Here is a 23,991-nt window from a genome sequence, read left to right on the forward strand (position 1 = left end):
ACTATCGGCGCAGGTTTCGTTTTCTTTCTTCTTTTTTTTTACTTCATCATAACACTTAAAAGTTTTACTTAACCCGTCGCGAGCCCTACATGTTTTGAGCGTTTACCCGCATCTAACGTCCTAAACAGTCATTCCACACACATTTCTAGTTGATATCAAATCGTTAATAGTGATCACCTTAACAGACCTTACTCTGCCTTTTCCCCGTGCACACCGCACGCGCGTCAGCAATAAAACAAGATTTTTTCACAAAAAAAGGGCAAAACGTGATATTAAAATAGCCTTGCCATTGACTTGAAAGTAACCCCTTCTCACTTTTGAATGACGCTGAATCCTACAAGGCGAATGTACCTATGAAATTATCCTCCCCCGTCTCAGTCCTCTTTTTCACTTTTCTAATCCTGTCTCCGCATCTTCTGTCAAAATATTTCACAAAAACCAAAAAGGCGATTCTAACGAGTAAGCGACTAGGTTTTCTCCAATGAAAAAGAGAGTGAGAAATATATATGTATTTTTTTGGATATAGCTATGTCGTCCTGGACATCACGTTTTTCTTAATGAAATCCACGACGTCTGCTCTGGCGATGAGTCGCCTTGTTTATGGTCCTCTCCCCAGTCGTCTGCTCGGCTTGAGCTGCTGTCTCATTTTTGGTGCTCAAAGCAACACGGACGCCCCCAGTAGCCCATGTCCCCGCCTTCACTACACCTCCATCAGCAGTATCGCACAAACAAATGATAAAGCCCTTTAAATTTCGCATAATTATTTTATTTTATAGGCTTTTCCTACTGTGCTGCCAGTGCTCCTACGAATACTAACGTTGGTTATTTGAAAATAAGGGTAAACACTGGCATTTGGTTGATGGAGAAAATAAGCAACAAGTTAGACAGCACGACGAAGCATTTAAGTTAAATTCCCACTTCGCAGGCATGATATTGCGGGGCTCTCGATACAGTGTTGGGAAAAACGTGGGTAGAATAAAGTTTGCTTTTACTCGATAGGCAAATGGAAACGGGATATTTTGGAAGTTATCCGTATACACTGAGTCAGCAAATGAAATTGTTAAGCTCTACTTTATTCAGCTGGTTCTTTGACATTTTTAGGGAGGAACAAACTGGGGTCAACTTTATTTTAACAAAAATCGAGATCGGTAAAATCTTCCAGTCGTTTTGGCCCCAGCCTTAATAAGGTAGACAAAAATTAATAATAATTGAAGCAGAGCATGACAACGCATAACTAGCAAAGAAAAATGCAGGAAGTTTCAGAAAACCAGTTACTTATTTACGAGCCTTTTTACGCGCTGGGGAAGCGCAAAGGATTATGGGACTGTTATGTTACTGTTCGAATCGGATTGGAAACGGATGATCCGCTGTGGCGGCTCCTAACGGGAGCAGCCGGAAGTAGTAGTAGTAGTAGTAGATGTTAATGTTCGAATCATTGTTTTATTAATGTGTTCATGCTTTTGATTGTTGTTGTGTTCAGATGTTGTTCAGATGTTTGCCTCGGACTGGGTAGAAAACCATTTGACGGGCTGACTGACTGTAGGACTATGACTGAAACGTGTTCTATAATGACCTAGTTCCGGGAAGCAATTGTTCGGCAACTACTGGGTAAAGGCAGGATAAAGGTGCACTCCAGGGGCCGTGCGGTGTATGGGACACAGGAGCTGCCATTCTAAAATGCATCCTTGCCTCTTGCCTCTCCTTTCCCGTCACTTCCGTTCGGTTCTGACGGGGTGTTACAATTAAATAGCACTCTGGGACTCTGTATGGGACACGACAGTTGCGATAAAGAGATTTCTCTCATTCTTCCACGCCGGCTCGCCACATTGGTGTCAGACGTGGGGTCGAGCGAAAGAGTGGAGAGGGAGATCCAGCGACTGGAGCGTGACATCGAATAGACCCTTTGGCGCTTGGAAAACCTGGCGTGGGTTTTCCAGCCCAACCTGATGGCTCCACTGCACCGCAGCTCCACCTTCCCCTAGAGGCCAGTGGGACCAGCACTGGACAGCAGCTTTCTGCCACCGCCAATCGCCCCCCTGGCCTGGAGGCCTGGAGGAGCAGTGCCAGGGAGCACACACAGCCTGCTGCCACCGATTGCCCCCTAGTGAGCAGCAGAGATACAGCACCTAGAATACCAGCCAAGCTGCCCAAATACAATAGGTCGTTGCTGCTACAGCCATACCTCTAGCAAGTGCAATTGGCGGTATGGCATAATGGGTGGGGTAACAAGGAGACTGTCATCCGCCTGGCTCTGGTGTTGGAGGGAAATGCCTTGCAGGTGCTCCTCAGAGCAGCGGGACCTCCAAGCACTGACCGTGGCGCTGGAGAGGCGATTCGGGCGACAACCCTTCACTGACCAGAGCAGGGATCTGCCAGCCAGCCACCACAGCCAAGAAGGAGAGAACCTGGGTGCCTTTGCTACAGACGTTCAACTACATGCCCAGCACAGTTACCCACAGTTCGATGCAGCTGTCAAAGAGGAGCTGGCCTTCCATGCTTTCCTGTGGGGGCTCACGCTGGAGCGGTTGCATCAACATGTTTGACCCGCCATGCCCCAGTCCCTCAGTGGGGTTATCTGTGATGCTGAATGGGCCGAGGTGGTACTCTCCTTGCAGCCTACCCAGCAGAAGACCCCCGCCCTCTGACTGCACATCAGGGGGGCTGACTATTAGGTGAAGGAGAAGGCAGCCGAGGTCTACCAAGTCTGACCTCCACCACAGCAGTCTCGGCGATGGCCTCCAACATCCAGGTAATGTCCATCCTGGCCAACTGACCGCTGCTACTGGTGGGACAACCCTGGCCACATGGCCCACGACTGCCCAGCACCAGCTCTGAAGGCCAGAGTCACCCCGTTGGCGAGAAACGATGGGGAGTGGTCTAGTGAAGGGACTGCCACTCCAGTCTCCAGCTCCCCTTCAAAGCCGATGCATGCTGGTTGGCCGACTAGGTCACACCAAAGGACACTATTTGGACCGCCAACTTGACTGTCGATCCTGTTGCGCTCTGATAGACATGGGGTCTACCATTTCCCTGGTGCGACCTGGCATCCTCCCAGGCACCTCCAGATCATGTTCACTAACCAACACCTAGCTGATGATGGTGACAGGGGAGAAGGCTGGCATGAGAGGGAAGAAGTCACTGCGAGTCCAGGCTGGAGACCAGGTGCATCATCAGCATGGACCTGCTGACCCGTTGAGAAGCCTGTGTTAATGTGTCTGGGGCAACCATCATCCTCGGCACAAAGACTGTGGTGCTCCATTCCAGTTGGGAGAGGAACAAACCCAAAGACCAATGAGCCAGTTGCCAAGCAGCCACCGCCTAGCAGGCATAGAGCCCCCGTGCCTCTTCGACCCAGCAGCCCAGACCACTGTTTAAGCTGCCCACCACCAGTGGCTTTGCACCTCCCCAACCTGCCTCAGCCCTGACCACTGAGCCTGCCATCCTACCCTCCACTGAGACGACTGAAGCCATACACGACTTATGGCAGCACAGCAGTAATAGCCTTGACCCACAGCATCGCCACCAAGTAAAAAACGCCTTCTTGATGACTACGTGGACATCTTCGCTGCTAGAGACAAATACTGTAGGCAGACTGGGCTGGTCTAGCATGCCATCGAGACTGACCCTGCCCAACCCATCCGTCTGTGACCCCATCGGCTGGCCCTCGCTAAGTGACAGGTGGTGGAGGACAAAGTCTGTGAGATGAGTGCTGCCAGGGTGATTAAGCCCTCCGACAGTCAGTGGGCAGCTCCAGCCATTTTGGTGAGAAAGAAGAATGGCAGCTGGCAGTTCTTTGTATCACAAAAAAAGGACTCTTAACCGCTCCCTTGAATCAATGACGCTCTCAACCGCATCGTGGGCTCCAGCTGGTTCCGCTCCTTCAACCTGTGCAGCGGCTACTGGCAGGTGGAACTGGCCCCCAACTTGAGACCAAAGACCACCTTTACTATTGGGCAAGGTCTGTGGCAGTTCCGCGTCATGCCGTTCAGGCTCTGCAATGCACCAGCTATGTTCAAGTGGCTAATGGAGAGGGTGCTGATGGATGTACCCCACAGCCATTGCATCGTGTACCTCGACATCCTGCTGGTACATGCCAACTACTTTGACATAGCCCTGTCCAACCTGCCATCTGTCAGGTCGGGCTGTGGCTAACCATGTCAAGTTTCACCTGCTGATGAGGGAGACAAAGTTCCTGGGCCACATAGTCAGTGTGCGTTGCGTAGCCACCAACCCGGCTAAGGTGGCCACCATCCGAGACTGGCCAACCCCTGCTAATATTGGCAAACTGCGAAGTTTCATGGACCTGGGATCATACTACCGCCATTTTGTCCGGGACTTCACCACCATCGCCAGTCCACTCCACTGCTTGACCAACATGGACCAGCCATTCGACTGGGACGAGATCTGTGCTGCAGCCATCACCCGGCTCAAGGCGGCTCTCAGCAAAGCCCCATTCTTGGCCTACCCCGATGCCAACAGTCCTTCATCGTGGACACTGATGCCAGCAATGTGGGGATCCGAGCTGTCCTCTCCCAGCGGGGAGGAGACAGGCAGTGAGTCATAGACTACTTCAGTCGTGCCCTAAGTCATGCGGAAAAGAACTACCACATTTAGTTTGACACAAGTGACTTATCATTCAGAAGGTTGCAGGTGATTAGAGCACCTGCTAGGTTTAAACCTATTGTGGATGTGGAGTCAACAAGTTTAGTTAATATGTTTAGTCACGGAATTTCTTACAGTATAGATTATCAGAGTGACAGCTTGGTCTATAACATTGAGACTGTCTCCCTACCCCATTGTATTTCTCCCAAGTCAGGTCAAGTCAGGTCAATTTTATTTGTGTAGCCCAAAATCACAAATTACAAATTTGCCTCAGGGGGCTTTACAGCAACACAACATCCTGTCTTTAGATCCTTGCATCGCATAAGGAACAACTCCCTAAAAATAAAACCCCTTAACGAGGAGAAAAAAAAGGAAGAAACTTCAGAGAGAGCAACAGAGGAGGGATCTCTCTCCCAAGATGGACAACGTGCAGTGGATGTTGTGTTTACACAATTTACAGAATACAACATTGAAAGAGGATAACAGAATTATAATGGAATTATTAAATATACTAAGAATATGATGAGGAGGATGCCAGGACCCGAGCCACTCGACCACCATCACCATGTAGACCAAAAAAAAAAAAATTAGTCACACATCTTAGTGAGAGAAGGATAAAACATTGAAACAGGATAACAAAATTATTCGGATTTATAAGATATATAAAATGTGATGATGGGGATGCCAAGCGGTGTCCAGGTGGTGACCATCATCACCATGGAGACCTGGGAGGACAGACTGCACGTGCACACAAGGGAGACTCACATCACACATTCACACACAGAAGAAGAGAAAGGAGAAGACATCATTCAGAGAGAGAGAAAAGACATGTGAGAGAAGACAACAGTTTGCAGTAGTCAAAAATGTGCAGCTATAATCTTGTCGGCAGAACAGTGCTTGGTAAATTCATTGAGACAGAAACCGACCCGCTGTGCAGTACAGGTTGTGAAGCACTCAACTTAAAGGCAACTAATTGTAGGCTAAGGCAAAAAGATGAGTTTTAAATTTGAATTTAAAGGAATCAACAGACTCTGATTGTCTGATGGTAGCAGGCAGGTTATTCCACAAGAACAGGGCTCGATAGGAAAAGGCCCTGCCACCAGCTGACTTCTTTTTAACTTTGGGTACACACAGGAGCCCTGTATTTTGAGAGAGGAGAGCTCGAGATGGAATGCATGGTTTAAGGAGACTTAAGGGGATTTAGACTGCTTTTATTTTATTTTCCACAAATTTATTTCTCATACATACAGGGAACCAGATTGCTTTTCACACGGACCACAGTGCCACATAAAAACAAATAATACGCAATAAATATTAAAAACAAAAAGTACATTACAAATCTAAACATCACAGACACCTGACATATACAGTGAGTTATTGACAGCAATAGTTGTGCAGGTAGGTGTGTTGTTTGGAGTGACAGTGCGGTTAATCATGCAAAAGGAAGAAGGTCAAAAAGTCATTGTGTGGAAGGTCTGGGTGTTCAGGCTGTTAAGGAACCTCACTGCCTGAGGAATGAAACTGTTTTATAGTTTGGTGGAGGCAGCACAGATGCTCCGGTCCCTCCTACTAGAGGGAAGGAGGGGGAAGTGGATGTGGGAAAGGTGGGTGGGGTCTTTCACGATGCTGAGGGCCTTCTGGGTGCACCATTAATTGTAGATTGCCTGGATGGAGAGTCGTTCCTATGATCTTTCCTGCTGTCTTCACTCTTTGCTTAGTTCACTCATCGCTAGATTCACTAGTTTTCTTTCTCAGACGACTTTTGTGTAAGTGGGCAGCCTTTAGTTCCTAGTCTATTTACTAGCTTCGAGCTTAGCCTAGCATAGCACTTAGCTTTATTGCATCTGCAGTCAAAGCAGCCTCGTTAAAACAGTGGTTTGTGGTAACTGTTCCGCAGTTACAGATAGGTTGTCTCTAGTAGAGAGATGTGTCCATGAGTTAGAGCAGCTTCTTTCGGCTAGAATAAAGTTAGATGTGACGGGCGCTCCAGATAGTCTTATCCCTGGGCCTTACAGCAGACCTGCTATTGTTAGTACTAGCTAAGTCATCAGCATATGTGGCAGAGTTTTTCTCAGTTTTCCGGTGTGGGAAGGCTCACATGAGCTAGCAATCCATCATGCGGCCTAGCCTGAAGTCACCTCTAACGAGGTGATGCGCTGATAACATTCATCACCACAGCATTGACTTCCAGATTCATACTCATCACTCTGTCCAATGCTGTCTTCACCTCCAACACACTCTTGACATACTCTTCCTTCAGAATTACCCCTACCCCATTTCTCCTCCCATCCACGCCATGGTGAGTTTGAACCCACCTCCGAGGCTCCTGGCCTTACTCCCCTTCCACCTGGTCTCTTGCACACACAGTATATCTACCTTCTGTCTCTCCATCATATCAGCCAGCTCTCTCCATTTAACAGCCATAGTGCCAACATTCAAACATCTGACTTACCTCCACACTGCTACCCTTCCTCCTCTCCCACTGCCTCTGGACATATCTTCCCCCGCTCGCTCCTTCTCCTTCACTCAACAGTAGCATAGTTTCCTCTGGCACCCTGCTGGACAACAGTACCTGTGGCGGTCGTTGGTAACTCGGGCCTCAACTGATCCGGTATGGAAATCTGATTTATGATCTGCATATTTGATTTGGCAAAGATCTTATGCCGGATGCCCTTCCTGGTGAAACCCCTCCCCATTTATCTGGGCTTGGTACCAGCACTAAGAATGAACTGGCTTGTGCATCCTCAGTGGCTGGGTTCCAGATTTGATTACTGCAATGTTCTGTTTTCAGGTCTGCCACACGCTAGTACTAAAAAGTCTTCACATGGTTCAAAATGCTGCAACTAGAATCCTAACTAAAACTAGAAAAATTGACCACATTACACCAATTCTTGCCTCTTTCATTGGTTTCCTGTCGCCTATATCAGACTTCAGATGCTTCTGCTGCTTCTAAAATCCAAAATGGGCTTGCCCCATCTTACCTATCGGTTTTCCTTAAACTGTCTATTCCATCTCGAGCTCTCCGCTCTCAAAATACAGGGCTCTTTTGTGTACCCAAAGTTAAAAAGAAATCACCTGGTGGTAGGGTCTTTTCCTAGTATTGGGCCCTGTTCTTGTTGAATAACCTGCCTGCTGTTGACAGACAATCAGTTTGTTGAATCCTTTAATTCCAAACTTAAAACTCATCTTTTTGCCTTCGCCTAGAATTAGTTGCCTTTAAATTGAGTACTTCACGGCCTTCACTGCATGGCAGATCGGTTTCTGTCTCAATGAATTTATCAAGCACTGGTCTGCCGACAAGCTTATTGACTATTGAAACTGTTCTCTTTTCTCTCATGTCTTTTCTTTCACTCTGAATGATGTCATCTCCTCTTTCTTCTCCAGTGTATGTGATGCTTGTTAGGGTTAGTACTCCTGTCTCTGCCCTTGACTGAGGAATGGCAAGACGAACTGGAGTTGGTCCCCAGGTGCCGCACGGCTGCCCACTGCACCTAGCTACACAGCTAGGATGGGTTAAATACAGAGCAAAATTTCCCTACGGGGATCAATAAAGTATCTCAAAATAAAAAAAAACACCTTATTGGGGGGAGGGGGCATTAAGTGCAGTTTGGGTTTTATTTGATAACAGATATAGTAGAAGCGCTACCGCTAGTAGAAGTACAAGGACCTCAGTTTAAAACGGTATGTGTCAAATTTTAATGTCAAAACGATTCTAGAGTAAAATTTAAACATCTCAAATCTTTTTTCGTGTTTTGTGTGTTAAAGGTGCTATGTGCAATTTGACAAATTCAATAGAAAGACACCAGTAACAGCACAGCAAACAGCTACCATTTTCAAAAATTTTAGTAACCTCATACTCACCATCGATGGCACTACTGTCTCCCCTTCCTCCCAGGCACACAACCTTGGTGTGATCCTTGATCCCACCCTCTCCCTTGAGCCCCATATCTGCCAAATTGTCAAATCCTCCTTCTACCACCTTTGCAACATTGCAAAAATAAGACCCTCTCTCACATGCCCTGCTGCTGAGACACTGATCCATGTCTTCATCTCATCCCGCATTGATTACTGCAACTCACTCCTCTATGGCATCAGTGCTAGCTCTATCAAGAGACTCCAATTGGCCCAGAATGCATCCGCCCGACTTTTCACTTTCACCGAATCCTGGCACCACATCACCTCAGTCCTAAAAGACCTCCACTGGCTACCCATCTCTCACCGGATTAATTACAAAATCCTGCTTCTCACTTATAAAGCCCTTCACCAATTGGTTCCCCCATACCTCACTGACCTCCTCTCCCCCTACCAATCCTCTCGGTCCCTCAGATCCACCTCGGCCTCCCTTCTCTCCACCCCCAGGTTCACCCTCCGTGGCTTTGGGGACGGAGCCTTCTCCAGGGCAGCTCCCAGGCTCTGGAACTCACTCCCCCAAATCATTAGAGACTCAGAATCCCTCCCACTCTTCCAATCCCGTCCCAAGACACACCTCTTCTCCATTGCCTTCTCATGAACCCCCCGATTTCTTATCCACCCCTAATCTGAGGCAGACTAAGGACCAAGCACCTGACCTGCTGCCCCCTCCTCTTGGAACTCCCTCCCCAAGCACATCAGACACTGCTGCGATCTGCCCACATTCAAGTCATTAATCAGGTCTCACCTCTTCAGACTTGCTTTCTTGTGTGATTTATGTTGTGTTGCAAGTTTTTGGTGTGTTGCTTTTAAGTTATGCTAATTTATGTAAAGTGTCTTTGAGTACGATGAAAAGTGCTATATAAATAAAATGCATTATTATTATTATTATTATTATTATATATTATTTGATGTGATCAGTGCATAGTATTTCTCTGAATATGAGCCAAAACCTTTGGCAGAATGGGCATAAAAAAACCCTCAACAAAAACAAGTAAACAAAAACGATCTCAGTCAAGCAGGCTCCTGTTTTTTGCAGCAATCTGGGGACCAGGAAACTATGAAATGCCTCTGCTTTGTTTCAACCACCACCTAGCATCGCCTGCTGCTATTTACTAGTCATGTTACATTCCACGAAAGCTGAAATAGTACCTACAAGGACCATATAGACTGAAATCTCTCCCTTTATAGAAACACTTTTTAAATATGCCTAGATGGGAGGATGAACCAAGTGAACATTTGAATTACATCTTAGGTCCACTGTTTTTCCACCTGTTTTGGCTCCCAGAGGTCATGGTGAGCGAATTAATATGCGCTGCTGGTCTGTGTCTCAAGACATCAAGGACACATCCCTGTCTTTATTGGAATCTAGCAACTGTAGCACAAACATAGAAAGAAATAACACATATAGAGAGATATACACAACAGACATATAATATGATATGATGTGAAATGCGTAGTCGCTGAGTTCAAAGGGACAAGACTCTAAGGAGACAGAGATTTTTATTTTTTCCTGTTTACAGTGTATATACAGGGGTGAAAGATACCCTTGCCCCTACAGCATTTAGACTGGAAGTGAGACAAGTGCAGATTAATCACAACTATATGTGCATGTTTGCATGTTTGAATGAATTTTTATGCACTTGGAAAGCATGTGTGTGAAGTATAAACTGTCATTAAATATAGAAAAATAAAAATGAAACGCATGCAAAACCCTAGAATATATGCAAACTAATTTACTAGCCTTTGTCTGTTTATCTGAGAATATTTGCAGTTGCCAGAAAGCCGAGGCATGAACAGACTACAGTACCGTTGGCTGGACAGTGGAGTAGAAAATCTTTTATTTCATGAAAATTGACTTTGTTGGCTGTAGATTTTGGTGTGGTTTGCCCAGAGCTACCACCCTCTCAATCTTAGAATTCAAAAGTTTTAAAGTTCTGACAGGGCTGTTCATCTTATTTTATTCCCTTTTCCTCCAAAGTTATTTTGAATGTCTCCTCCATGGTACAGTTCTTGATAGGTAAATGCAGGAGCCTGTTTCACAGACAGCTTGTGGTATCAGTGCAACCAAATACCAGCAAAATAAAGAACAGGCTTCAGCTAGAGGGCCCATCTCAAGTCTGTATCGACAAGTATTGGCCCTGCTAAAGTGTTATTAAGAAAGGTGTCAATTTCCTCCCAGCAGTGCCCTTTAGCGGACCCTGTGTTTTGACCTACACCACAGAAGCCAGAAAAGATTAATCTGATTAAGGTGAATACAATTTCACATTATTACTATAAGGCATTGTGGAGGACATGACAACTGCAAGTACAGGAGTAAGTACAAAAAGGCAGTTGGCCAAGTTAAATGGTAACCTTCAATTTTCTAAGATGATAGTAAAATCATAATCACACTTACCTTTAGTAAATGGAAAACTAACATTATGTTTTTTTTACAGATTGGATAGAGTTTGAATAATAGGAAAATCTGTCAAAATTTAGGAGTATTATGAAATATAAATATTACAGACAAAGAAGTTAAAGCCGTCAGTGTTGCCAAGTAATAATAATAATAATAATTATGATGATGATGATGATGATGATGATGATAACAACAATAATAATAATAATAATAATAATAACAACAGCAATAATAATAATTACATTTATATGGCAAGTAAGACAAACCTACATTGTCCAATGCTTGGGTTGGTGCCCAAATGATGTGGTCACTTTCACATCATACAGAGATGATGAGGTGTTGAGGGAAAAGTTAAGAGTGATGCACCTACATGCTATAAGATGGCAATGGCAATTTTATTTATACGACACATTTCATTACAAGTAAGCGCAATGTGCTTTAAATTAAAAGACAAAATATAAAATACAGGCATAAACACGGCATAAACATAGGTAACATAAACAATATAAACATGAGAATATAAGCACGAGTGCAATGCAGAAACTGAATCAATGAAGCATACACCCAATGTAGTACATATGTACGTTACAATACCATACAACAATTAATAACCCCAAAACATCAACACAATCAAATAAAAACAGGGATTTTCAATTAATTTATTAGGCACATATAACAAAATTGTACAAGAAGAAACAAGTACTACCATACAGATACTCACACACACACACACACACACACACACACACACACACACACACACACACACACACACACACAGAGTAATTAACTGTAAACCTGGGAGAATAGGAAAGTTTTGAGTTGGTTTTGAACGTGGACACAGTTGTGGTGGACCTCGGGTCAGCTTTATAAGATAGCTGCGGGTGCTCAGCTGTGTCACTGGTATAAGGCTGTAAAGATATCCAAAAGAAATTCAAACACAATGGACTTTAGGCTAAGTAATAAGTCAAGTCAAGTCAAGTCAATTTTATTTCTATTTGTATAGCCCAATATCACAGATTACAAATTTGCCTCAAGGGGCTTTACAGCAACACAACATCCTGTCTTTAGACCCTCGCATCGGATAAGGAACAACTCCCTAAAAGAAAAACCTTTAACAGGGAGAAAAGAATAGGAAGAAACCTCAGGGAGAGCAACAGAGGAGGGATCTCTCTCCCAAGACGGACAAAGTGCAATGGATGTTGTGTGTACACAATTTACAGAATACAACATTGAAAGAGGATAACAGAATTATAACAGAGTTACAGAATATATGAAGAATATGATGAGGAGGATGCCAAGCAGTGTAATATGTATAGTTCCTACCTTTAAAATTAGCATGGAAACGTACCCATAGGGATGCAAGATAGTAAGCACAAGCACTTTGACAATACAATTTGGAAGGGTAAATGCAACAAACACATGCAGGCCTCTGGTCTCAGCACAAGCAAGCGGACATGAAGAAACAAGAAAGAAATGAAAAAGCCCTAAATTGAGGAAATAGTTGGTAGCATTATGTGAAGTTAAACGGGGATGACGGATGACCTGGAAAATGTACAACAGAAGTTTAGTTCGATAAAACTGTATCGTGTGGAGACGTATAGGATTACCCAGCCTGCACGCCATGGTGTCATCATCACTACGATGCTGATGCATGTCCTATCAATTTACAGAACTGCTCTCAGCTGGAATCACAAGCAACAGGATTTGAGAAGAAAAGAAAAAAAAGAAAAAACATTGCTATATATTTTAGAGGAAACAACCCTATGCATCACATTGTCTTGCACGTGAAGATAAACAAAGCAGGAACACAATAATAACACATTTTATTTAATGGCACCTTTCATGACTCTCAAGGTCACCTTACATCATATATGATCAGTAATAAAAGACAGAATAAAAAACAAAGCAGTAATAAAACATCAGTATCAACGATAAAACATGCAGTAAGCAACAGGGCATAGCTCAGCAATGAGTTGACTCAAAGATGCAGTTAACACAGTTAAAATGAGTAAGCTAGTTTGAAAAGATGGATTCTGAATACGTTCTTAAAGAATAATTAAATTCGATACCATTTAACTGAGTTTGTTGATGTCTAAAAACCATGTAGCGTTTTAAAACATGCCAGGCTGGTTTGTGGTGTAATCATAGCATAATAAACATAGCTGAAGCTAATAATTTAATAATGGGTCTGTTGGATGTAGGTGGAACCAGCTTTGATAGTACTAGTTTTTTTGTGATCAACAAGTTTTATTTTGAAAATACAGGACACAACAAACACACAAACGACAGCAACAACAGGGCAGCACACCTGTAAAAATGTTTAAGCACCAGAACAAAGAGGCAACAATTTTTTTATAGATTAAAAAAAACATAGCTGTAAAAGCTGTAAAAGCTGTAAAAGCTGAGTAAGAGACAGACATTCCCAAGGAAAAAACAAACAAAAAACAAATAATAGTTGACTGAAATGTAAAGAAAAACAAACAATAAACAAAACTGTACATTGTATATACAACCATCCATTTCTACTGACTTCCAAAGCTGGCGTGGTCCAGGTCTGATGTTACTGGGTGTGGAGGGGTGCGGGACTGGGGAGAGCCCTTCTTTTGAGGCAGTCCCTTATGGACACAGCTGTGCCTGACCTTGCCTGCCCCGTGGCAGGCCTGGCTCTATTGAGTCATATCATTGTACATTCAAGAGATGTTATGCCCTGGTAGGACATCATCCAACATTGAATTAAAGGGCAGCTGGGATTAAACCACAGGGTTAGCATGGTCTTTTTTTGCTGCAGTAAGGCCTGCCCACATTAGTCTTCACTGATTTAAATTGAGAGACAGACATGAAACCTCATTGAGAGGACAAAGGCAGGGATCTGGCGTCATTGTAGATCCTAGTAACTAGGACAGCATTGACATGACCCGAGTCCAAAAATGTCTGCTCAGTGAGCAGTCCCAAAGCGTGTGTGCCCGGTACTTGAGCCTGGCAGTGAGTACAGTTAGGACTGCTGATTAGTTTAATTTTAAAACGTTTAGCGGGTGTAGCATGTGCTCCATGAATCATCTTATGAGTTGATGTGCAGGATTTTTAGAGGTACTGCTTACATTGTACCATATCGTTCCCTAATTGGATTCCAGACCAACGATGCAGAGTTCCCTGTCCCACACCCTTTCAACTGCCAATATCTTAGTAGAGCGATCAAGCAGAGATTGTCCCCCCTGAACCCCACCCAGAACCGATACACCCTTCCATAGGGTACTCCAGCAAAGGCCCATTCCAGGGCACTCCATATGTTTTCATTGCAGAGCTCAGCCTCAAGTCAAAAAAAAAATGTAAGAGGTGTCCTGGGAATGTTGTCACATGGCTCGAGGAGTATCCAGTCAAGGTTAAAGACAGTCCTTCCTGGGAGGCTTAACTGTTCATTGTTCAACAGCAGAACTAAGACTGAAAGAAAAAAAGACATTGAACAAGAATTTGATTTTTTTCCCTTTTTTTCTTAATATCTAAACTATTTCTATATTGTCATTCATTCATGTTAGTTATATTGTCATTGAGTGACGCCATTCATTCTCTTTCAATTATAAGTCAGAACTTATATAGCAGAGGACTTACAGCAGAGGATAATTTACTTTATTTTATCATTTTATTTTTTGTGTGCATTTACTCAAAACAAAAGGAAAAACGTCTGTCTGAAAAGGTTGACATTTATTTGAAGGAAGATACGTTCCAGTTCAGGTTTTCATTGTCTGGACTTAGGTAGCATACTACTACCAGACCCAGAATACATTCCCTGTTACAGTACAATTTAAATTTGGTCTCATCTTTGTTTATTTCTATTTAAAGAGGGGGAAATAGACACTTGGTTACATGTAGCCACCTAATTATCAGCATGCATAAGTGATTGAACATCAGATATTGTGTATTACTTAAGGTATATTTGTGTGTGTGTGTGTATGTATATATATATATATATATATATACACACACACACACACACACACACACACACACACACACACACACATCTATCTTAATATTCCGCTGCTCATTTGTTGGGCACTTAGCATTAGTAAAATCGGTTGAATAGATTTATTATCATTTATGTTTTTAAAGTTTAAGCACTAAGTTAAAACCCTAGGGTGTGCATTATTATTCATCCACTTGATTAACCATCCGATGAAACCAATATTGAGTTTATAATTTCATAAAATATGATTGATATCTATCCCCATAATGTGGTGCAATAATTAGAAATTCATAGAAGTCACCATACCATGGGAAAAGAATAACTGAGGTGTGAGAAAGAAATAATATTTTACATGTGGAACTCGCAGCTGCAGCTGAAGGACAAGGCTCGAAAGCAGGGTTTAGTTATTGGCAGTCACATACTGTGGTTTCATAGCCACATCTCCAGCCACAGGGATTTGTGGTCAGGGCTTTAATGGTTGCAAAGGCAGCTTCTGAAGCGGCTGTATAACTCAGCCTTTGTCTCTGGATAAAAATACGTTATACTAGGTTGGGATCAAAGTAGGGTGGCACGGTGGCGCAGCGGTTAGCGCGGTTGCCTTGCAGCAAGAAGGTGCTGGGTTCGAGCCCCGGGGTAGTCCAACCTTGGGGGTTGTCCCGGGTCATCCTCTGTGTGGAGTTTGCATGTTCCCCCCGTGTCTGCGTGGGTTTCTTCCGGGTGCTCCGGTTTCCTCCCACAGTCCAAAGACATGTAGGTCAGGTGAATCGGCCGTACTAAATTGTCCCTAGGGGCGTGTGTGTGTGTGTGTGTGTGTGTGTGTGTGTGTGTGTGTGTGTGTGTGTGTGTGTGTGTGTGTGTGTGCGCGTGCTCGTGCGTGTGCGTGTGTGTGTGTGTGCGTGCGTGCGCGCGCCTTGTGATGGCCTGGCAGCCTGTCCAGGATGTCTCCCTGCTTGCCACCCAATGACTGCTGGGATAGGCTCCAGCATTACCGTGACCCTGAGAGCAGGCAAAGTGGTTTGGATAATGGATGGATGGGACCAAAGTAAAGAAAATCCATCCCATAAATTAGACAAAGACTATCCTACCTCAACTTCTAATGAAATTCCTTACATTGCTAAGTCTGTTGATTATTGACTATATAACATCAGGAGAATTCACCCATTCTTCACCGACAAGACGGCACAGGGCCTCATCCAGGCTCTGGTCATCTCCCGGCTGGACTACGGCAACTCCCTCCTTGCTGGCGCCCCGGCGTCGGCCATCAGACCTCTGGAGCTTGTTCAGAAAGCTGCAGCTCATCTGGTGTTCAACCGCCCTAAGTTCTCCCACACAACTCCCCTTCTCATGTCCCTACACTGGCTCCCAGTAGCTGCTCGCATCCAGTTTAAGACTCTGGTGCTAGCCTACAGGGCAGTGAAAGGAACAGCTCCTTCCTATATCCAGACCATGGTCAAGCCCTACGGCCCCGCCCGACCACTTCGCTCTGCTGCCTCGGGACGCCTGGAGGCCCCATTGCTCAGAGGCCCCTGCTGCCGATCGACCCGGTCACGGCTCTTTTCTGTCCTGGCCCCACAGTGGTGGAATGAACTCCCCACTGATGTCAGGACAGCAGAGTCGCTGCCCATCTTTCGGCGCAGGTTGCAAACTCACCTCTTTAAGAACTACTACCCTGTTACTTGCTCTTAGCACTTATTGTATTCACTCATTAGAATAAAAAATTATCTTATTTGCGCTTTTACTTTTAGATGCTTGTTAAGAGAGAAGATGCACTTATGACATCTGATGACTAGTAGTTCTCCTGATTTCCTACATTAAATGCACTTATTGTAAGTCACTTTGGATAAAAGTGTCGGTTAAATGACTGTAATGTAATGAAAATTATTGATAATTTTGTCTCTGAACTGCCGAGTTAATTGTTTAAGATTAACTGGATGAGATGTCCTTACACCTATGATTGCCAAAACAATCATTTTATGAAATACTAAGTGGGACTTTTCAAGCCAGCAGTGTGAGTTCCTCATTTGACGTATTGTTGCCGAGACTGATGTTGAGGATTTAAGTTTGGCTCCAAGATGTAGACTTGGCGTGATTCTAAAAAGAGGTACAGCATTCATCCCAAGGTAATGGCAACGTCTGATTAGTATTGAGAGCAGGGGTAGCGTGGGTTTTTATTGTGCTGCAAACTGTCATTCAGCTTTTTGGACATGTCATTCATTTCACCAATGACTCATTTAATTATCTAAATGAAACATGTGATGGAAGGCACTCACTTTGTATCCCTGCAAGGTCGCTTCTCCTAATCTTATTTTCTCTTAACATACCAGCGGGGGTTTCAAGTAGGCACTCACTCTCAGCACCACAAGGAAGATTATGTACATCAGAGCATGTAAATTGGAATACAATTTCTCTTCTATTTCTTAAAAACTCTGCTAAAAGAGGTAAGATACTTCTTTAAACAAGCAATAATTATTAAGTTATATTTTCATGTAATTTGTATGTTGTCATTATTTGCTTCCTATAGTTTGGTTACAGCTCTTGAAGAAGAAATTTTACATATGGGTGATGGAGTTGAAAGGTAATAATTAAAAGCAATAGTTTTACATAAACTCCCCTGGATATCTGCATAGATGCAACAGTTTCTTTACCCCTGCGATTATTACGACAACTAATAAGAGGGTTTTTAGCCTTTTAACTGGTTCAAAAAGTGTTGAAAAGACGGGGTAAGAGTCGAGGTAAGTGTAAGGAAACATGACTTATTTTCAAATAAACAAACTGGAATATCATTTTCCCTGCAAACAAAATGCAATCTGTACAGCCAACAGTGCGGAAAAGTGTTTAAAAAAATCTCATCAATGGCACCTACATTAAAACAGCTTACCACACAGATCCAATTGGGAATATTGATTGCTTTTATAATTGACTAAAGAAACTTCAATATTAAAGGGGACTATGAAACCGCCCCGTGTACAGCTTGTGCAGTATGTGATCAGAATGGAAACCACTCCCCAAGGTGTCTACTACTTTCCGGGTGATGTATCTGGAGAATTTTGTGATGGGCGAATGGGTTTATTTTCTTATTTTTTCTTCCATTTTTTTTTTAACAGTAGCATGTTACTGCCAGTTGCAGGGGGTGTCTTGTCAAAAGATAAAACTTACAGATCTTAAAAAAACAAAAACAAAACATTAAATCAATTTCATTGCTGTGATTGCTGTGAACCCATCCTATTGTATACTAGGAGCAGTGGGCAGCTGCAGCGCCCGGGGACCAACCCCAGTTCTTCTTTCCATTGCCTTGCTCAGGGGCACAGACAGGCGTATTAACCCTAACATGCATGCCTTTTTAACGGTGGGAGGAAACGGGAGCAGCCGGAGGAAACCCACACAGACACGGGGAGAACATGCAAACTCCACACAGAAAGGACCTGGGATGGCCTGGGGTTCGAATCCAGGACCTTCTTGCTGTGAGGCAACAGTACTAACCACTGGGCCACCGTGCCATATCTATACAGGGTCATTGTTATCAGTTTGAAAAAACATTACATGATCATAAAAAGGATGTATACTTGCTTTTGTTTTTTTTTTTCTTTCTTATTTCTAAGATGACAATTGCTTTTAAATTAACTTTGTTTCATTCAGATTTGCATCATGTTATTCAAGGATTACTGGCAATACTTATAATACAAGAAAATCAGCACTTGTAATCACAATATGAGCATGAGGATTAGGATCAGAACTTTTTTTTTTCAAAGGCAAACAAACAGCTTCTGTTAAAGGATGAAATGTTCCTTACTGTTACAAAAAAAATGAAGAATACCCGTTTTGGCAGTCATCACTGCTGGGCTGTTTCAACTGTTTAGAGTACAAACAAGTAACAGGATTACAAATATTGATTTTGGACCTTTTGCTAAAGATCATCAACATTTCAAATTATGCCTTGTATATGTTTATGTAAGAGCTTTTTAACTCATGCTGGAGTGTCTGAGGAGTCTTTGAAGGACAACTTGGCACTTTCGTTTTGATTCGATAAAATCTAGTGCTATAAATTTGAAACCGACATCAAAAAAAAAATTGGTACCATTGAGGAGTTAAGTTACAGGAGATGACTAATCATATTCATATGTAAGCGTTATAATTACAGTGTTATAATTGTAACAGTATATATATATATATATATATATATATATTTATTTATTTATTTTTTTTTTTTTTTGAGGGGGGGGGTTCCCCTTTTTCTCCCCAGTTGTACTTGGCCAAATACCCCACTCTTCCGAGCCGTCCAGGTCACTGCTCCAGACCCCCCTGCCCAGGGCTGCAGACTACCACATACCTCCTCTGATACATGTGGAGTCGCCAGCCGCTTCTTTTCACCTGCCAGTGAGGAGTTTCGCCAGGAGGGCGTAGTGCGTGGGAGGATCACACTATTCTCCCTAGTTCCCCCTCCCCCCGAACAGACGCCCTGACCGACCAGATGAGGCGCTAGTGCAGCGACCAGATCACATACCCACATCCGGCTTCCCACTCGCAGACACAGCCAATTGTGTCCGTAGGGACGCCCGACCAAGCCGGGGGTAACACGGGGATTCGAACCGGCGATTCCCGTGTTGGCAGGCAACGGAATAGACCGCTACACTACCCGGACGCCCGTGTGGGTACATGTTTACTGTTGTTATCTTTGAACACACCGAAACAAATTCCAAATCAACTGTAATATGGCAATAAATTATTGAATTTTGTGTTTTTTTAAACAACATATAAAGTGGTATTAGGGCAATGTCAGTGTACCACAGACAGGCCAGTAAAATAAACCAAATGTAAAGACACAAACTTTTCTTCAAAAGAAGCAAATCAGATGTATCATATATGTATAACAGGTCGTAATTTGTGTTGCACATCCCTCCATCCATCAATCCATCCATTATCCAAGTCGTTTATCCCAATTGAGGTCGCGGGGTGCTGGAGCCAATCCCAGCAGTCATTGGGCGGCAGGCGGGGAAACTCCCTGGACAGACCGCCAGGCCATCACTAGGCTGACACATTCACACCTAGGGACAATTTAGCACGGCCAGTTCACCTGACCTACATGTCGTTGGACTTTGGGAGGAAATCCGAGCACCCGGAGGAAACCCACGCAGACACGGGGAGAACATGCAAACTCCACACCCAGAGGTGACCCCAGGCAGGGCCGGATTAAATGGATAGATTACATTAGGCGGAGCAATTTTCTTGGCCCCCCTCCCCACCCCCAAACAAGCATATTTTGATACTTTGTAAGCCAACAATATTACTTTTAACTGCCACATGGTTATTATGGTTAATTAGTTAGGTATATATTTTTGTTTATTATTATCGGGATGCATTTATAAAATAACCCCGCCAACCCCGCCGCCGCACGAACACACAATTAACACCAACAGCATATTAGCTAAGACGTGCATTCACCTGCAGTTTCCTTCAGTTTTTCAGCCGGACTTTTGGGGCTGTTTTAGTGACATGAATGACTAAACCCTTTGACTATGCGACAAGAAATGCAAATATAATAGTTTTTTGTTTTTTTTTTTAGGAAAAAAAATCATTTCATTGTCACCCTACTGGGGAGGTCACCACTCTTTTTTCTAGCAATATGGATAGCTGTCTACGTTTTATTTGACACCAAAACTTGTCATTCGGGGGCATCCAGGTAACGTAGTGGTCTATACTGTTGCCTACCAGCATGGGGATCGCTGGTTCAAATCCCCCTGTTACCTCCAGTTTGGCCGTGTCTGTAGGTGGGAAGCCAGATAGGGGTTTGTATCCTGCACTAGCGCCTCCTCTGGTTGGTGAGGGCGCCTGTTCGGGGGGGAGGGGGAACTGGGGGGAATAGTGTGATCCTCCCACGTGCTACGTCCCTCTGCCGAAACTCCTCGATCCAGTTGCACCTTTCACTACCAGAACTAGTCGACTAAAGAGGCCTACACCCTGGTTCAACAATGAGACACGTGCTCTTAAGCGGGCCTACAGGAGACTGGAGTGTAAATGGTGAAAATCAAAATCACAAGTTTTTCACCTATGTTGGCACTAGTGTTTATTAAAATACAAGTGTGCTTTATCTGCTTAATCAGTGTTAAAAATAACCCCTGATTCCTCTTTGACACTATAGCTACTATAGCTAATTTTACTAAAAAGCAGCCATGCTTTTTAAAGCTGCTCACCATTCATGACCCATGGGTGAAAGGTCATCGTCACTGTTACATGAACAGTAGGCAAGCTGAACTTGCAGCAATGCTATGCATTGAGGAAAAAAAGGAAGAGGAGAAAAAAAAATGACAGAGTGGTTTTACAAAAGTTCATAGGGCCCTGATCATGTATCAAAATTAACAGAAATAAAATGGGCTAGCGGCCTGTCCAGGGTGTCTCCCCACCTGCTGCCCAATGACAGCTGGGATAGGTTCCAGCATCCCCGCGACCCTGAGAGCAGGATAAGCGGTTTGGATAATGGAATGGGATGGAACAATCTAAATCACCAGAAGCACCTCCATGGCCTGTGCATTTGCAGCTAGAGTCAGGAGAAAGCTGTCATGGACTCACCCGGAAACTTTCGCCACATCCCCTATCTTCTCTCTAGTCAGCTGTTACCAACGGTTCCCCCCAAAATTCCTGCCACACCCAACTGCACAGCGCTGCAACATTCGCCTGCCAATCACCTGTCAGCCCTCATTAATCTCAGTCAGCTCACCTCTGTTGTTTGCCAGATGGTCAGTTGTGCTCCTGCCAGTTTTCACATCCAGCCTGTCTGTTCTGCCTGGTTTTGACTCAATCTTGTAAGTGACCTTGTCTTCTGCCTCTCGATTATGTAACGCTGCCTGTTTGAACTGACCTTTGGTTTTGAACATCGGAATGAACTGCGTTGTGAACTGCCTAATCCCTTCAATAAATTTGCTGCTCTTTACTTATCCCTGCCTTCAGTCTCTTATTCAGAATTAGAGTCCTTCCTGAGCCATGACAGAGAATATCATTCAAAGGAAAGCAATCTACACATCACACCTAGTTTATGACAGGTGTCATGATGTCTGCAACATATGGATTAAACATCCATGAGATCAAAAATATGGGATATAAAGGGCCACATCTAAACAGGTGGGTCATCAATTATCTTATGACAGGGGTGGAGCTGGGGGCGTGACCATTTCACCCGGGTTAAAGGTCAAAGGGTCATGTCCCCACCCCCACCCCTTTCAAAAGATGATTGATGACCCACCTGTTTAGATGTGACCCTTTGACCTTTCACCTGGGTCTAGCTGGGTATCTGATGACTGGTGGGGCATATTTGTTGATGGCTCAGATCTTATTCTTCACATTGAGTTGGCTCCTCAGGACCTGCCTCACTCTCTGGAGGTATTTGCCTGTAGCTGATGTCCTTGCTGCCTCATTGTGGTTTCCATTTGCCTGTGGAATACACAGGTACTTGTTCTGTATGTCTGATATCCTGCCATCTGGTAATTCTACCACTTCAGTGCTCACCACCTTTCCTCTTTTTGCCACCATTCGACCGCACTTGTCCAGTCCGAATGACATCCTGATGTTGTCACTGTAGATCCTGGTGAGGTGGATCAGTGAGTCAATATCTCACTCATTCCTAGCATACAGCTTGATGTCATCCATGCATAGGAGGTGACTGATGGAAACTCCACTTCTGAACCTGTCCCATATATACTCTTTGTGATGACCTGACCGGGGGGTTTCAGGCCTATCCAGATAAACAGCAAAGACAGCGCATCATCTTGGTATATGCCACATTCGATGGTTACCTGTACGATTGTCTTCCGAGTCAGCCTCTAGTGTTGTTTTCTACTGTCGCATTGAGTTCTTGATGAAGGCTATTAGTGTCCTGTTGGGTTTGTATAGCGCCAAGCATTCCAGTAACCAGGTGTGGTGCACTGAATCATATGCTTTCTTATAGTACATCTAGACTGTGCTCAGTCTGGTCTTTCTGGTCTTTGAGGTTTTGGTGACTGCTCTATGAACCAGTAGCTTATGCTTTGACCCTCTGGTGTTCCCAATTCCTTTCTGAGTTTCACTCATGTATTGACTAATGTGCCCATTAAACTTATTTGCTATGATGCCTGACAGGATCTTCAATGCTGAAGAGGCCATTTACATTGTTACATACATTTTTGGCTTCTACTTCTCTGGTGTATCTCTTCAGCCTGGTGGCCAGAGCTGTGAGCCTTTGTTTGGTAGGTTCTAGGGGCTCTGTTATGGACATCAGGGCCTGTCTTTCATCTCCCTCAGGTTGAACAGCAGAGTAATGTAGAGTTGGAAGTAGCTGTCTCCTCTGATGAACTCTCTGCTGCATGCGCTACAGAATATGCAGAGTGGGAAAGCTCCCAGATTTTATGGTCTACCTGTTGACTTTTACAAATCCTTCTGGTCGGTGGTTGGGAAGGATCTGCTGGCAGTGCTAAATGATAGTCTCACCAGAGGGTGTCTGCCACTAAGTTGCAGGAGGGCAGTTCTTACCTTACTGCCTAAGAAAGGTGATGTATAGTCCAATTAAAACTGGAGGCCTGTGTCACTGCTTTGCGCTGATAATAAACTCCTCTCAAAAGTGTCGCCAAACAGGCAGAGTAAAGTGATGGAACAAGTGATTCATTGTGACCAGACCTACTGTGCACTTGGCAGGTGGATTTCAGATAACACCATTCTGATTCAAGACTTTTTAGAGATCTGTAAGCTGTTTGGCCTCAACACCATTCTGATTCAAGCCTTGTTAGAGATCTGTAAGCTGTTTGGCCTCTAAGCTGATATCATATCAATTGATCAGGAAAAAGCTTTTGATCATGTTGAGCATGAATATTTATGGCTCACGCTGAGTGCCTTTGGTTTTAGCCCTGGCTTTATTAACAAATTTAAGTTCTGTATTGTGACATTCAGAGTGTGCAGAAAATTAATGGTAGTTTGAACACACCTTTTCAAATCCAAAGGGGAGTTAGACAAGGCTGTGCCCTCTCTGGCATGTTGTATTCCCTAGCATTTGAGCCTTTGTTACACAGACTTAGATCTGACCTTCAGGGTATAACTATTCCAGGTTGTAAAGCACCCTTGAAACTGTCAGCCTATGCAGGTGATTTGGTAATTC

The sequence above is a fragment of the Lampris incognitus genome, chromosome 12 (assembly GCF_029633865.1).
Source record: "Lampris incognitus isolate fLamInc1 chromosome 12, fLamInc1.hap2, whole genome shotgun sequence".
NCBI classification, from domain to species: domain Eukaryota; kingdom Metazoa; phylum Chordata; class Actinopteri; order Lampriformes; family Lampridae; genus Lampris; species Lampris incognitus.